This window comes from Callorhinus ursinus, unplaced genomic scaffold, assembly GCF_003265705.2.
Source record: "Callorhinus ursinus isolate GAN/ISIS: 27379988/994484 unplaced genomic scaffold, GSC_fseal_2.0 scaffold25, whole genome shotgun sequence".
Lineage (NCBI taxonomy): Eukaryota > Metazoa > Chordata > Mammalia > Carnivora > Otariidae > Callorhinus > Callorhinus ursinus.
Genome location: NW_027397087.1, coordinates 33,727,281 through 33,745,249, shown reverse-complemented (window position 1 = coordinate 33,745,249; position 17,969 = coordinate 33,727,281). Strand labels below are relative to the sequence as shown.

Here is a 17,969-nt window from a genome sequence, read left to right as displayed (position 1 = left end):
TGCTCAGTGGGGAGCCTGCTTCTCCCTCTGACTCTCCCCCCTCTCATGTGGTCTCTCTCTCTCACTCTCTCTCTCAAATAAAATCTTTAAAAAAAAAAAAAAAAGAAATAAAACTGTCCTTATTTGCAAATGACATTACTGTCTACACAGAAAATTCCAAGGAATACAAACAAACCCCTCCTGGAACTAATAAATGAAATTATCAAGGTCAAAAAATACAAGGTCAACATTAATTATATTTCTATATACTATATAATGAACACTTTGGAACCCCCCAATTTTATTTATTTATTTATTTATTAAAGATTTTATTTATTTTTTGACAGAGACACAGCGAGAGAGGGAACACAAGCAGGGGGAGTGGGAGAGGGAGAAGCAGGCTCTCCGCTGAGCAGAGAGCCCAACGTGGGGCTCGATCCCAGGACCCTGGGATCATGACCTGAGCCGAAGGCAGACGCTTAACGACTGAGCCACCCAGGCGCCCATCCCCCCCAATTTTTAAATAATGCCACTTATAATAGTTCCATAGAAACAAATAACTTAGGTATAAATCTGATAAAACATGTACAGGATCTGTACGCTAAAAACTACAAAATGCTGATGAAGTAAGTCAAAGAAGACATAAGTGAATAGAAGGATATACTGAGTTCACAAACTGGAAAACTCAAAATAGTAAAAATGTCAATTTTCTCCCAAACTGGTCTACAGATTTAACACAATTCCAATCAAAATCCCAGCATTTTTTGCTGTTATAGCAAGCTTATTTTCAAACTAATATGGAAAGGCAAAAAATCTAAAATAGCCAAAACTATTAAAAACAAATATATAAAAAAAGAAAATTGGAGGAACCATATAATCTAATGGAACAGAACAGTGTCCACAAATAGGCTCCACACAAACATGACCAACTGATTTTTTACAAAGGTTCAAAGAAAATACAATGAGAAAAGGATAGTCTTTTTGACAAATTGTGTTGGAACAACTGAGCATCCAAATATAAAAAACTGAATTTTTACCTAAACCTCTCACTTCATATAAAAATTAGCTCAAATGGATATGTAAAATATAAAACTATAAAACTTTTTACTCCCCCCTCCCAAGGACAAAATTTCTGTGACCTAGGGCTAGGTAAAGAGTTCTTAGATATGACATCAAAATACAACCCAATAAGTAAAAAGGGATAAATTGGACTTTATCTAAATTAAAAACTTCTGCTCCAGAAAGTTATCTAACATAATATAAAGACAAGCTACAGAGAGGGAGATAATTTTTGAAACTTACATATTCAACAAAGAATTTGTATTCCAGAATATATAAAGAACTCTCAAAACTCAACAGGAAGAAAAAATCCAATTTAAATATGAACAAAAAGCACACTGATTAGAATGGCTAAAATTTAAAAATAAACAAAAACATAGCAATAGAAAATGCTGCCACAGATGCAGAGCAATAGGAACTCTCATTCACTGCTGGTGGGAATGAAAAATGGCACAACCACTTGAAAAACAATTTGGTGGTTTCTTATAACGTTAAATTTACACTTACACAACCCAGCAATCAAACTCCTAGATTACTTACTCAAGTGAACTGAAAGCATATTCACACAAAAATCTGTACGTGACTGTTTAATAAAAGCTTTACTCATATCACCAAAAACTGAAGGAACCAAGAAGGTTTTAACAACCTTCAACAGGTTGTTAAAAACAAAAAATGATTAAAGGTAATAATTTAGGTGATACAAATTTTATTTAACATTTTATGAGGTGGATAGTCTCCATTCCAAGAAATGAAAATGGGGCAGAAAACAAGCTTTTACAGGATAAAGAATAAAGAACAAGGAAGAGACAAATGGAAAATATCTGATTGGCTAGGACCCCACAGTCAACCTCATTTGGGGTGAGAAGGCCCAGAGTTGGCCTGGTGTTTGGGGATTGTCTGACTAGAGATCTTGTGTTTTTGGTGAAGTGGAGCTTTTACAGAGACCGTTTTGGTTTGCTGATGTGGCACCTGGAGCAGGAGCAGCTCTATCTTGGGCCTAGAAAGTTATTTCAATAAGATGAATGGATAAAACAACTGTGGTAAATCCATACAATAGAATACTCTGCAGGAATAAAAAGGCGTCAACTATTTGATTCATAAGACAACATGGAGAAATCTTAAATGCACTTCGCTAAGTGAGAAGTCAGATCCAAAAAGTCACATAGTATATGACTGCATGCATATGACACACTGGAAAAGGCAAAACAGTATGAAAAGAAAAGACATTAGTGGTTGTCAGGGATTGGGGAATGTGGGAATGGTTAACTACAAAGCAGGTGTGTGAACTGAGGTGTGGGATGGGTAGTCCTATGGGATTGAGCCCTTAACAGGTGGAATCTGATACAATCTCTAGGTAGATGGTGTCAGAACTTAGTGCAATTTGGTGATTTATAGCAAATACATACATTTGCTCATTCAGATGACCAAAACATATTTCTCATATACATTTGGATTTCATCTGGTTCCTAGCTCACAGTTCCCAAAACCTTTTGTTATATTTGGTCTCTTGGCCTCAGTTCCTATAATCACTTCAGAGCCATAAAGGTGAAATGGGTGTCTTGTTACTTGTAACAAGTCCCTTTCCACCACAACTGGGTTTATGATAATGAGGTGACTTGTAGAAAGTAACTAAGTAAGGATGGAGGCTGGTTTCCAGAAGAACCAACCATGTGATTAGGGGGTTGGAAATTTAGTTCCACCCCGTGAACTTCCAGGGAGGGGAGAGGGACTAGAGTCTGAATCAAGTGCCAATGGCCAATGATTTAATCAATCATGTTTATGTAATGAAACCTCCACAAAAACACAACAGGAAGGGTTTCAGAGAACTTCTAGGTGGTGAATATGTGGGCATTTGGAGAGTAGTGTGCTCTTAGAGGGCATGGAAGCTTTGCACCCTTTTCCCATACCTTGCCCTAGGCATATCTTCCATCTGGCTGTTCCTAAGTTATATACTTTTTAATAAGCCAATAATCTAGTAAGTTAAATGTTTCTTTGAGTTCTGTAAACCGTCTAGCAAATTAATCAAACCCAAGGAGGGGGGGTCATTGGAACTTCTGATCGATAGCTGGTGGGTCAGAATCACTGGTGACGATCTGAGCTTGCAACTGGTATATGAACTGAGGTACGGAGTGCACAGTCATATGGGACTGAGCCCTTAACTGATTCTATCTCTGAGTAGATGGTGTCAGAATTTAGTTGAATTGTAGGACATCCAGCTTGTGTACAAGAGAACTGCTTGTTGGCGTGGGGAACTCCTCTGTCCTCTACATGCACACATATACAGGGTGTAAGTGGGTCCAGAACTTTTTTTTTTTAAGATTTTATTTATTTATTTGACAGAGAGAGACACAGCGAGAGAGGGAAAAGAAGCAGCGGGAGTAGGAGAGAGAGAAGCAGGCTTCCCACTGAGCAGGGAACCCAATGCAGGGCTCGATCCCAGGATGCTGGGATCATGACCTGAGCCGAAGGCAGACGCCTAATGACTGAGCCACCCAGGCACCCCTGTAACTGGGTCCAGAACCTTTTAACAGGAGAATATTCAGTGTGATGAAAACTATCTGTATGGTACTGGCATAGTCGATAATGACCCTGTGCATTTGTCAAAACCCATAGAACTGTACATTGCAAAAAGTTAACGTTAAGGTATGCAAATTTTTAAAAATCAACTAAGATGGTAGGGAAATTTTAAGATAGAATGCAGTCTGTGAAAATGAATGTGACTGTATTGCAAATGAATGGCAGAACCCCACTGAAGACGTTAGAAGGAAAACGAGCTGACCTAAGTACCTTTGGAAAACAAAGTTTTAAATGGAAACTTTAAGGCTAAATACAAAAGGACCCATACATAAACACTGTACTCTAGTTGGTAAATTTATTTCTCATGGGAGTAACGGTTATTCTAAATTTAGTTTTTACATGTAAACTGGCGTGGAACAAATAAGTAAATATGCCAGGTTTCTCATTCTCAGAGAAGTCAGAAGTTAAGCAAAAAGGAGAAGGCTAGAATGAACCTTATGGTACTGGAGCAGAGTCACAGACGTTGGTATGAACTTAACATATATACTGTTTAATACATAATACAGATGGATAAATACAGAAACAATTATAATGTGTACAGACACACGGATTAGCATACAGATGTATAATTGCCACCTCTATCCTCTGAAAAGGCCTAGAAACAGTGACACCCCATAGTAAGGAGTACATCCAGCACCCAGACACTGGTCTCTAAACACAATTCTCCAATACAAGAAGCCAGAGCTCAGAGAAATGAATGATTCTAGGAATAGGGTGGAGAAAATACAAGATAAGTTTGGAGTATCTTGTAGTGCCAGAAAGTAAGACAGTACTCAAAAAATGTCAAAGGGATACAGGGTTCAACAATAAAATAATTTTAGCATTCATTGGATTATAAGTATACATTGGATTTATATGTATAAAAGAAGTATACATAATGACCTAAATGAATGAACGAATTAATTAATGAATGAAAGGTAAGGGACAAACTTCTTTACGGAAGAATTCCTAATAATATACGTAGACAGACCCTCATCCATAAAATGAAACCATCACCCCACCTCCTTGAATGCAGGCTAGAATTAGTGATTCATTTCCAAAGAACAAATGACAGAAAGAAAGAAATAATAACTTTACAGTGTAGAAACCTAGCAAACACTACCTTAACCAAGTGATATTATCATACACGCCCTGATATGATGTGACACAAGAAGGGTACTTCACTGTCATAACTTTGATATTCTTCCCTAAAACCCTTAACCTCAGTCTAGTCAGAAGAAAACATTAAACACAAATTGGGGACATTCTCCAAAATACCTAACTAGTATTAATACTCAAAATTAGTAAGGTCATGAAAAACAAAAGACAGACTAAGAAACTGCCACAAACCGTAGGAGACTAAGGAGACTTAATAAATGCAATGTGGAATCCTTGGAACATAAAAAGGAGACTAGTGGAAAATGTGACAAAATCCGAGTTTAGGATGTGGAATTTGGTTAACATTAAGGTACCTATGTTGGTTTCTTCATTTTGATAAATGTACTTGGTTTTGGTTTTATAAGATGTTGTCATTAAGCTGGGTGAGGGCCATACAGGGATCCTCTGTATTATCTATGCAACTTTTCTACAAATCTAAACTATTCCAAAATAAAGTTTCTATTATTTAAAAAAAATGGACAAAACACTTGGACAGACCCAAAAAGAATATATGTATAGTAAAAAAGCACATGACAAAGTGTTTGATATCATTAACTATTAGGAAAATGCAATTGAAAATCATTATCAGATATCATTCCAAATCTATTAGAACGGCTATAATTAAAAAAAAAAAAAAACCACTTGCAGATGCCGCTGCCCAAGAGCTGCCTGTGCCCACCCAGCCATGGTCACCCCATTGTGTTCTTTGATATCATTGCAGACAGCAAGCGCTCTGGCCACATCCCCTTCAAGCTGTTTGCAGAGCTCCAAAGACAACAGAAAACTTTTGTGCTCTGAGCACTGGGGAGAAAGGATTTGGTTATAAAGGTGCCTGCTTTCATAGGCTTATTCCAGGATTTACATGCCAGGGTGGTGACTTCACATGCCATAATGGCACTGGCAGCAAGTCCATCTATGGGGAGAAATTTGATGATGAGAATTTCATCCTGAAGCACACAGGTCCTGGCATCTTATCCATGGCAAATGCTAGACCCCGCAAAAACGGTTCCCAGTTTTTCATCTGCACTGCCAAGACTGAGTGGTTGGATGGCAAGCACGCGTTCTTTGGCAAAGTGAAGGAGGGCATGAATATTGTAAAAGCCATGGAGCGCTTTGGGGCCAGGAATGACAAGACCAGCAAGATGATCACCATTGCTGACTATGGACAAATCTAATAAATTTCACTTGTGTTTTATCTTAACTACCAGACCATTTCTTCTGTAGCTCAGGAGAGCACCCCTTCACGCCCACCTGTTTAAAATATCCTATCATCTTTGTGTTTTCACTGCAATTCTATAGGTTTCATGTTTTCCTTACTCCCCTCCAAGTCTAGATGGATTACAGTTAAGTTTATGATTATGAAATAAAAACTAAACAAACAAAAGAATGACTATCCCAAGTGCTGGCAAATAGGGAGAACAACTAGAACTATCACACATTGCTGATGGGCATATAAAGTGTTACAACCAATTTAGAAAACAGTTTGGCAATTTCTTATTAAGTAAAATTATACAATTACCAACAATCTCACTACTATGTATTTAGCCAAGAGAAGTGAAAATTCGCATTCACAAAAGCCAACAAACAAATATTTATAACATCTTTATTCAAAATAGCTACAAACTTGAAATACCTCAAAGTCCTTCAATGAATTAAGGGATAAACTATGGTACATCCATACAATCAAACACTACTCAGCAATAAAAATGAATGAAATAATGATATACAAGTTAGGTGAAATCTTAAGGCACTATGCTGAGTAAATGCACGTGTAACTATCTCAAATAGCTATATACTTTATGATCCCATTTAGTGGCCATTTTTGAAAAGACAAAATTATATGACAAAGTGGTTGCCAAGGGTATTGGGTGAGATAGAGTACAACTACAAAGGGACAGCATAAGGGAGTTTTATGAACTAATGGAACTATCCGGATATCTAAATACTGACTGTGATGACAGTTACATGAAAATCTACACACGTTAAAGTTCATCAACTGTACACACACAAAGTCAATTTTACTGCATGTTCATTAAAAAATTAATTTCTGATACTTAAACAAATAACCTTTAAGTCATCAAGATTTTTCCAGGATATTTAGTTTGGACTTTACAGTCTATAAAAATCCTCTCATTTATTCTGGCTACTTTTAAGATAGAACAAATGACAAATTTCTCAACTCAGCCCTAAAATATAGAATCACTGGGGGATCAATTCCTCTAGTCAGTGCGTCACCTGCAAAGGAGTCTAATCTAACAATCACAATCCCACCTAATTGAAGAGTAGATCCTGACATGTACTTAACGGCATCATAAAAGAACTTTCATTTATTTTTTTAAAAAGAATACTGATTTATAGCCAGAGAATTCCAGGGAGGGGGAAAAAAGGTGATTAATTCTACTTCAAATGCATTGAGAACATTCTAAAAATTGGAGAATAAAATAATCATTTGTTTCCACCTTTATTATCAGGGGAAAATTGTTTTACCTGAATACGAAAAAGGTGAAGCTAGGATGTAAATCAGGTAACATAATATTTCAGAATTCTACTCTTTTGCAAGAGTTTTACTTCAACTAATATAGTACTACTATAAGCTTCCATTATACTATACACATAGCACAAAACATTCAAATCCATACAATTGGTTTAAATTTAAAAATCTACATAGAAAGGCACTACCTCTCCTGAAAACACCTTTATTATTATGTAATCTTTCTGATTCCTAGGTTTATCTTAGGTGTTATTTTTTTAAAATCATATTCAGGCAAATATTTATTAAATAAAACTCACTAATTACTTTTTTTTCAAAGGATACAACTATTCTCAGTTGTGTTAGTAAATTTAGCAACAATTTTACATTGCTATACTTTGTTTAAAAGAATCGAGATTTTTTTGAAAAGCCAATCTCCAACTGCACTAATTTCAAATGGAAAACAAAAACCTCTGTAAGGAACAGTTTTTACCTTAAGGCTTTTGTTTTCCTAATATTACATTCAATTAGAAGTGAAATGGCCTGCTTCAGAATTTAGGTTTATTTTCCCCAGAAACACATTTGGAAAAATATGACTTACATCTGAAACCATATCCTTTCAAACTGAAGCCATTTTTATGTAGCCACAGTAATAGGTCACTAAGGCCCGTTTAGTTTTAACACCCACTAAAACAGCGCCTACTGCAAATCAGTATGCTTATTCCTCCATGTAATCTTCTCAGTAAATGTTCAATTTACTAAACCAAGGCTGCTTTAGTAATTCAAATCTGACGTCTAAAGATGCAAATATACCTATCAAAAGCTTTCGGTAAATCAGTAAATTCCATCTCTCTGTGGCATTGCGTGTATTTAAGTCACTGCTACATTTTAATGTCCAAAACCACAGAGGATTTTTTTCCCTTCTCTTTTTACAAAAATCAAAAGAACCTCAGTTATTTTCATTATTATGTTGTTATACTTCCAGCCTCCTTCAAAAGTTTCCCTTTAATAAGAATTTTTGCCTATGAATGAAATCTGACAGGATGCTACACTTGCCTAGACATTGAAGCATTAAAAAAAAATGCCCACAGAAATCAACATTATCTGTTAACGCTTTCATTTACAGTGCATTAAACCACCTCTATAAAATAAAAGTAGCTATCACCTTCCTTGACCCACATTAAAATCACCCAAACTTAATAGGACAATACCCACCTTAACATAAGCAAATGAAATGAATTTTTAATCCACTGTTCTAAAATTTCTTTTATCAGAAATAAAATTTTGTGTAAATATACTTAGGCTACTTGTTTGGAGACATGAAGAGTCATATGGATAAGATATCCATAAATAATGTTAAACTGCCAAAGAATCATGAAGGAATTTTGGTTGGAGCTCTGTATGTACCAAAATTAAGAAGATGCCCTAAGACCCCATGTGACATTTACGCTTTGGAGCTCAAACCTGTGTAACAAATATATTTAACCACTTGCCAATTGTTCTGATAAAAAGTTCTGTGATGATCAAGTTTGAAATTGATGCTGGTATATTATCTATAAACCTCACATACCCATGCTTATTCCAACCCATCATTACTAAAGTTCCTCACTGCTGCTCTGGGACATTACATAGCACAGAATAATCTTGACCATCACTGAAAAAATTAAGAACTGTCTTTAAAAGTCTTTGAACAGGGACGCGTGGGTGGCTCAGTCACTAAAGTGTCTGCCTTCGGCTTGGGTCATGATCCCAGAGTCCTGGGATAGAGCCCCGCATTGGGCTCCTTGCTTGGCGGGGAGGCTGCTTCTCCCTCTACCTGCTCTACCTGCTGCTCCCCCTGCTTGTGCTCTCTCTCTGACAAATATATAAATAAAATCTTTTTAAAAATTTTTTTAAAAAAGTCTTTGAACAATTGGTAAGAATCCTGTGGTCTTTCACAAAAAAACAGACTGACACTCAGCACACAGCAGGAGCACAACAGGGAGTTGTGTATGGAGAAGATAACTCTAGGCATAGTAAACAGATAGTCAATCTCTTTCATTATCTTATTTTTATTCATTCATTTTCCCCCTATTATTTTAAGAGGCTATCCATCCACGGAAAAGCCATATTGAGAAGTTTATTTTAATGTGCTTCAGGGTTGGCAATTCTTCATTATCTATTGATGAATACAGGGATTAAAGCAACTGCTGATTTTTTTTTAATTGGGTAGGTACTTTCTGGCTGTCGAACCCAGGGAAAAAAAGCAAAAGTGCCAATTTATATGATGACAGCATTTATAAAGCTGCCTTTAGCACTTTGGAGTTTTAACTCAGAAAAGGAAGATGGAGTACATGGTAATTCTTAAGGCCTTTACAAAATTCTTCAGCAGGTATCTGATTAAATCTTAACCTGTCATCTGAGTCTGGATTGAACTCAAAATTCCTCACTGCTTTTAGAGTAGAAAATATCAGGAAAGAGAGATAAGTCAGGTTTCTAACAACGCAAAGGAAAACCAAAGTAAGCCTTTGTGAACAGTATCTGTTAAGCATCTAAGAAGTAAAACGTTGGTCTAGTGGTGGGATGAGGAAAGGGCCACGACAAGGAACACCAGTACCTCCTTTCAAAGAACTTAATGTAAATACGAAGTACATGAAGAATCCTTTATAAAGCACTGCTGTTTCGCTTGTTTTTATAAAAGTATGCTGCGATATACATACAGGCAGGGCAGGGAATGTGTCCTGCCTTGTTTATCACAATAGCAACAGTGCCTATAGCAATGCCTGACACAACGCAAGCAATCAAAAATTATTTGTTGGACAAATGAATACTTTCAACAGCTATGTCAATACTGACTTGCTTTCCTTAACTCCAATGACCTAGCCCCTTTTGACAGACTGAACAGCCCTCCAAAGATATCCTTGCTCCTTTCCCTCCTACCCCCAGCCTAGCTATCCCTACATGGCAAAAAAGACTTTCAGTTATAACTAAGATTAAGGATGCTAAAATGGGGAGGTTGGCCTAAATTATCCAAGTGGGTCCAATTTAATCCTTTAAAGTGGAAGGGGTGGGCGCCTGGGTAGCTCAGTTATTAAGCGTCTACCTTCGGCTCAAGTCATGATCCCAGGGTCCTGGGATCGAGCCCCACATCGGGCTCCCTGCTCAGTGGGAAGCCTGCTTCTCCCTCTCCCACTCCCTCTGCTTGTGTTCCCTCTCTCACTGTCTCTGTTAAATAAATAAATCTTTAAAAAAAATAAAAACAAAAAAATAAAGTGGAAGAGGAAGACAAAAGGTGGATCAGAGAGGAGACAGGAGGAGGAGGAAATACCTTAAAGGGCCTTGACCTGTTGTTGCTAGCTTTTAAAACAGAGGAAAGAATGCCATGAGCCAAGGAATGAGGGTGGTCTTTAGGGTCTGAGAAGGGTCCTCATCTGACAGCCAGCAAGGCAACTGGAACGTCAGCCCTACAACTGCAAGGAAAAGACTGCTACCCTGTGGAAATCTTGATTTTAGCCCAGCTGGACCCTCATGTTGTCCTACTGACCTACAGAAAGTAAGATAATAGATTTCTGTTGTTTAAGCCACAAAGTCTGCAGTGATTTGCCCCTGCAGCAATAGAAAACAAAACAAAACAAAACCCTCTAACCTCTACTCTAGCAACCTGAATGTATAGTCTCTTGCCATCACCTTGACGCTACTTCAAAGATCTCAAATCCTTAAATGCTTCAATCTGATCACAATCTCCTATTAACTCTTCTACTTCATGCTGCTGGTACCTGTCATTATGAAAGAAATATCTTGTCTAAAGGAAGGGATATCCTGAAACAAAATGTGTTGTTTACCAATCCCAAATTCTATTTTCTAGTTACAATGTTCAGTCAGCATCCTACCAAAGAGTGCATGACTGCCCCCACAGAATGGTTATGATAAAACTGCAAATTTCACATTCCTTGCAACATACAGTACCAAGGACGTACACAGAAATGTGTTATTAAACAACCCAGTGTGTCAAATCCGGACTAACTTACTTTCAAAGGAAAAGCCTTTTGTTTTTAAATCTGGAACCATTTCTTTGCCTCTTTATATTTATACACTTGCTCTAAAATATTAAAAAAAAAACCTCATAAACAATCTGTTTAACAGTAATTAGAATTTTATCTAGTTAAAACAACAGCAGAGCATGCCACAACACAGATGGCAGAAGACTTTCTCCTTGCCTGATCAGTGTCAAAGAACTGTTCTCCTATTTCATGATTAAGAGGAATTCTGTTACAGGCTCTCCTCATTTACAAAACACATGCTTGTGGAAGGACAGCTTTATTAAGAAAGCCTTTGTTCAGCAGAACTCTTGGCTATTTCTCAATGTAAAGATTTTTCTAACTGCCCAGATAAAACCTAGCCAAATATATGATTAAGGAATCAGAATGGATGGAAAGCTGTACTATTGATTTCATTCTGGTTCCAAGTCCTTAACCACACTCATTCCTTGTGGAACAGGTTTCCAAACTTGGAGCTTTTGAAAATCCCAATGTTCAAAAAAAAAAAGAAAAAAAGAAAAATCCCAATGTTCAACTTATACCCCATACCAATGAACTCAGAATATCTGGGGAATGGGACCAGGCATAAGTATTTTTAAAGATCCCAAAGTGGTTCCAGTATGATTTATGATTAGCAGTGTGGCATGGTACAGTGCACTTTATGGAATTGGCAGCCTGGGTTCTGGCACTGGCCCTGCCACCAGCAAGTTTGGGTACATCACTGACTGGGTAGCCATTTCCTCATCTGTAAAAAGATAAGGCTGGGTAAGTTATTGCTAATACTGAACATGTTATGAGTCTAGGATGAGATTCCTTAGTTCTCTTCTAAAGATTAAACTGCCTCAATTTTAAATGCACCCCCCCCACCAAAATCCAAATCTGTGACCTGATACTTTTTCCAGCCTTTAATTAAGAGCTTATTTTTGTAAAGAAAGATTATTTTATAATAGGGATCAAATTTATCTATGCTTCAACTGCTCAGATTTTGATACATTATGTCTATCCAGGTCATAAAGTACTATATGGACTGGGAATGATGGGAACCTTGAATGATCTCAAAATACAGCTTGCTATTAGACTACTTCTTGAATTCCCATTAAGTTATATACTACATGTATTCTGATTTTCCTAAGTAGCATTCCTGGTTTTATTTGGGTCACAGGGGCATCATATGATTTTTACCTTTTCACTAATGTTAACTTATTTCATAAAAGCAAAGCATTAAGGACGTGGGAAAACAGGGATTGGGAGAACCCTCGGGTAGCAGCTGTGTCTGACAGTGTCAGGCTGAGTCCTCGCCCTTGCCAGCCCTCTCAGAGATGTATGCTACCAGACATGAGGGCGCCTGGAAAAAAGGCTAATCCATTCAACATGTTAAGCACCTCATAGTACCAGGGTTTGGGGACAGGGCGGCACACTTCTAAAATGGACCTCCAATGATCCCTGCATTCATGGTACTCACATGCTTGTGTGATTCCCTGTTCCGCTGAGTGTGGGCTGGGCCTAGTGACTTCCTTCGAAAGGAGAGAATAGGGCAAAAGTGAAGGGATGTCACATCTGTGATTAGGTTAAAAAGATTCTGATGCCCTACTTGCTAGCACTCTCTTCTGCTAGTACTCTTTCTTGCCCTCCTGCTTACTTGCTCTGAGGGAGATACTCTGGAAAGGTCCACGTGGCAAGGGACCAAGGGAGGCCTCTGACCAACAGCCCAACAAGGAAATGAATCCCGCTAACAACCATGTGAATGAGCTAGGAAGTGGATCCTTCCGCAGTAAACTTTCAGATGAGACTGCAGGCCCGGTCAGCACACTGACTGTGGCCTTGTAAAAGACCCACCTAAGCCATCCCTATATTCCTGACCTACAGTGAGATAATGTGGTTTTGAGCTGCTAAGTTTTGAAGGCAATTTATTAGGCAGCAATAGATAATACAGGCACATAACAATGAACAAAAACACTGTACTGAAGGAAACAAGAGTTGAGTAATGAGTAGGATCAAGGTACCAAAATCTGGTAATGGGTGAGAGACATGGACATAAATGTAATAAAGTGTTTTAAGCACTCTGACAGAAGTATATATATGCAGGGTATGGTGGGGACATAAGAAAGGGTTTGTTTTTGGAAGGGCACAGGCAATGAAGTTCTTTGAAAGGGAGGAATGTGAGTTATAAGCATGAAATATAACGGTCAGTTTGGAAAACTATAGGTAATCTGGTAAGTCTGGAACACAGGAGGGCAGAGATGATTATTAATCCTTCAACTTCAAAAATGTGCAAACATTTATAGGTAGCATAAGAGTCGAAGAGCTCTCTAGTATTGTACATAGTATAACTTTAGTTATATTAGTAAACCCTCAACCTCCACTAGATTACAGAACATCATCTTATTATGGAATAATATCACTAATTATGAATAAATGGTCCATGCTCCAAGACAGGACTCAGTGAGGGCCAATCTTTCCACCTGTATCCTAGATCCCAATTCCCCTCCACCTATGCTTCAGCAATGACCTCTTCTCTTTACTGCATTGTCAAATACTCCCTCTCTACTGGGTTATTCCCACCCCATATTTAAAAACAAAATTAAAAGGCATCTGGGTGGCTCAGTTGTTAAGCATCTGCCTTTGGCTCAGGTCATGGTCCCAGGGTCTTGGGATCAAGTCCCACATCGGGCTCCCTGCTCGGCGGGAAGCCTGCTTCTCCCTCTCCTACTCTCCCTGCTTGTGTTCCCTCTCTTGCTGTGTCTCTCTCTATCAAATAAATAAAATCTTTAAAAAAAATAAAACAAAAATAAAATTCCCTTACTCTATATGCCGTGTGCGTATAGCTCCCCCTTTATAATAAAATTAAAAAGTGTTGTCAATACTCACCATCTCCTCTCCTCTTGAATCCGTCATCCAGGTTTTACTCTCCATCTAGGTCAAACTTGCCCTTAATAAAGTCAATAATGACTTCCACATTGCTAAATACAATAATCAGTTCTCACTCTTCCTCTTACTTTACCTATGACCAGCAGCTAATACAAACAGTAACTTCTCCTATAAAATGCATGGCTCCCAGAATACACAAATCTCCTGGTTTTCATCTTTCTTATTCTCTTTTGCTGGTTCATTTCTCTTCCCCCTAATTATAGAATGTTCTAGACTTCAGTCTTTGGACCTCTTTCTTGTATGATACTGTAATTTATAAAAAGAAATATATATTCGGTCTTCACCGTTTCTGGCATGAAGCTCCTAAAACTCTTGGAATTTTGGAATTTCCTAAGAGATTGAGAACAATAAAGGTGTCTTTTGTTATGTTAATGAGGTGACTTAGAAAGCACCAAGGAAAGGAGCTGGTTATAGGAAGACCAACCCTGGATTCAGAGGGTTGAAATTTTCAGTCCCACCCACTTGACCTATGGAAAAGGAGAGAGAGGGTCAAGTGGCTGGAGGTTGAATCAATCACCAATGGCCAATGATTTAATCAATCATGTCTATGTAATGAAGCCTCCATAAAACACACAATAGGAGGAGTTTAAAAGAGCTTCCAGGGTGGTGAACATATGGACACTTGGAAAGAGTGGTGTGTTCCCTGAGGGCACAGAAGCTCGTTGCACCCTTTCTTCATATCTTGCCCTATGCATCTCCTTCCACCTGGCTCTTCCTGAGTTATATCCTTTTATAAGAAACCAGTAATCTGTAAGTAAAGTGTTCTGAATTCTGTTAGCCACTCCAGCATAAATTAACCAAACTCAAGAATGGAGGGTCACTGGGAATATCTGATCTATAGTTGGTGGGTCAGAAGCACAGGTTAATAACCTGGACTTGCATCTGGCATCTGAAAGGGGAATTAGTCTTGTAGGACTGAGCCCTTAACCTGTGTAATCTGATGCCATCTCTAGACAGATAGAATTAAGTTGAATTGTAGGATATCTAGCTGGTATCTCAAGAACTGCTTGGTGTGGGGAGAAAAACGCAGTCTGGAATTGGGTACAGAACAGTACTTCCATCTACATTCACTCTCTAGGTGGTCTCCTCCAATATGAGGGCTTTAAATACAATCTCCAAACTGACAACTCCCCAAATTATTCACTGGTAGATAAACAGCCTTGTCGTCTCTCCATAATTGTCTTCTAATACATCCAAACTGCCTACTCAACATTTACTTGGAATTTAATAAGCATTTCTTAGCAGACTCAAAACCAAACATCTGGAGTGCCTGGGTGGTTCATTTGGTTAAGTGTCTGCCTTCAGCTCAGGTCATGATCTCAGGGTGCTGGGATGAAGCCTGTGTCAGGCTCCCTGCTCCCTCTCTTGCCCCTCCCCCCACTCATTCTCTTGCTCGCTCTCTCTCTCTCTCTCATATAAATAAAATCTTTAAAAAAAACAAAAACCAAACTCCTAATTAACCTCACCACCACCCAACCCACAAACTTGCTCCTCCTTCCACAGTCTTCCATCTTAGTAAATGGTAACTATAAGCTTCTAATAGCTTAGGCCAAAACATCTGTTAGCCCTGCTTTCCCTCTCCCCCTTATTTCCTATCAGCAAAACCTGTTGACTTCACTTTTAAAATAGAATCCAACCATTCTTCATCATCTCCACTGCTACCAAGCACACAAAGATTATTGCAATAGTCTCCTAAATGATCTATTTCTGCCTCAAACCCCCCACTCGCCCACCACTGGTGATAATTAAAAAAAAAAAAAAAAAAAAAAAGGCCATGTGATCACTCTGCTCAAAACTGTCTAAAGGCCTCCTTTTTTCAGATTAAAAGGGAAAGTCGCCCAAAGTTCAATTAACTAGCTTGCCATTACTTCTCTGACCTCATCTAATATTCTCCCCTAGGCTCACTCTACTCAGTCACACTGGCCTCCTCCCTGTTCCTTGAACACATGAGGCACATTTTCCTTAGGGCCACTGAACTTGCTTTTACCTTGGAACAGGAATACTCTTCCCTGAGATAGCTTTTTGTATAGAATGCTCCTTCATGTCTTTGCTCAATCGTTCCCTTTTTCTCTGGCCTGCCCTCCTCCAATCCCCATGCCTCCCAATATTCCCCATCCCCTTTCCATCTCTTATTTTTCTCTACAGTACCTATTGTTATCTGGCATACTATGTATCTCATCTGTTATTTTCTGTCTCCCTTCACTAGAATGTAAGCTCCACAAGAACAGGAATTTTTGTCTATTTACTGTTGTACGCTGCTCTAGAACATTGCCTGACAATAGTAGGCACTGTATTAATATTTTTGTTCAATGAATGAATGAATCAACCAAGGGGATTCTCCCACCGATCCATTCTAATATCGTTAGGGGAATAATCTGAATAATTTCAAAGGTACCAAAATATTACGTGCATATTTCAATCATTATGATTTAAGTTCTGGCAGATTTAAGTCCCTAATTATATTCATATCGGGCTCACATTCGTTTGCATTCCCTTGGATGCATACTAATTACATGGGGAAGAGTACTGCAGAATCATCTTAAACAAGGAGAACCCAGATTGATTTTTTTTTTTAAGATTTGTTGATTTGAGAGAGAAAGAGAGAGAGGAAGGGAGGGAGGGCAGAGGGAAACAGGAATCTCAAGCAGACGCCGCACCAACCGTGGAGACGGAGTCAGGGCTCCATCTCACGAGCCCGAGATCACGACCTGAGCCAAAAGCAAGAGTTGGACGCTCAATGGAATGCGCTCCCCAGATTGATTTTTAAAAATAATTTTCCACAGGGGCACCTATGGAGGCTCAGTAGGTTAAGAGTCTGCCTTTGGCTCAGGTCATAATCCTGGGACTCTGGGATCAAGCCCCTGCTCAGTGGGGGGCCTGCTTCTCCCTCTCCCTCTTCCTCTACCCTCCACTTGTTCTCTCCCTCTCTCTCTAATAAATAAAATCTTTAAAAAAAATTTCTTTCTATAGATAATCCAAAGTGGAAAATCCACACACAATATTTCACAGAATATAACTGTTAAGAATTTGCGAAGTCTAGGAGTAGAGCGGAAGTAAACATTTCAATCAAATTTTACTAGTATAAAAAAAACTTTAAGATTTTATAAACTTTGTCATTGGTAATTTATAACCTTTGCATAATACAGTATCATGTATTTTCCATCTATACTCCGACCTACCTTTTCCTTTTTCTAAACTATCAGTGATAAAAGCAATGAACTATTTAGGTGAAACTAACAAATTCTCAATGAACAGGACTTGATGGAGCTGAGATAAAATTTTATAACTATACTTTTATATTTGTATTTGTGTAATGTTTTACACATTTTCCAAAATGCTTTCACATCTTTATGATCTTTATGCTGATATGTACAATAAGCAAGCAGCTATTATCACACCCTCACCCACCTCCCACATACTTACACACACTTTATAGATGGAAAAAAATTGAGTCTTAAAGAGATTAACTGACTTGCTTAGGGGCACAAAGCTATATAAGTGGTTCAACCTGGACTGTAACCAAGTTCTTTCCAATCCAAGTCTACTGTTTTCTATCACAACGTATTACCTCACCCAGTGATTAAAGAAAGGTACCACTGCTTAAGTCTACAAAACTTGACTGCAAAAGCGTCTTCCTTCAGGATTGGATATTTTCACATTCCAACCTATTATAAAATGCTTTTTGCAGATGGTACAAATGTGATAACATTCTCACAAAAGAAATGAGAAAAAGCCCAAGAAGTCAGTAAAATCGAGTAAAGAAAACTCAGTATCCAAAGCAGTAGTAACATGAGATTAATGGT

The 17,969-nt window shown here is 38.2% G+C and overlaps 1 protein-coding gene and 1 pseudogene across 4 annotated transcripts in view; one reads left to right on the top strand and one right to left on the bottom strand.

Annotated features, from left to right (window-relative positions):
- The window catches only part of GLCE (glucuronic acid epimerase), a 115,009-nt gene that overhangs the window by 65,645 nt on the left and 31,395 nt on the right, over nt 1-17,969 (bottom strand). The window lies entirely within an intron of this gene.
- On the top strand, nt 5,319-6,030 carry LOC112833218 (peptidyl-prolyl cis-trans isomerase A pseudogene; annotated as a pseudogene).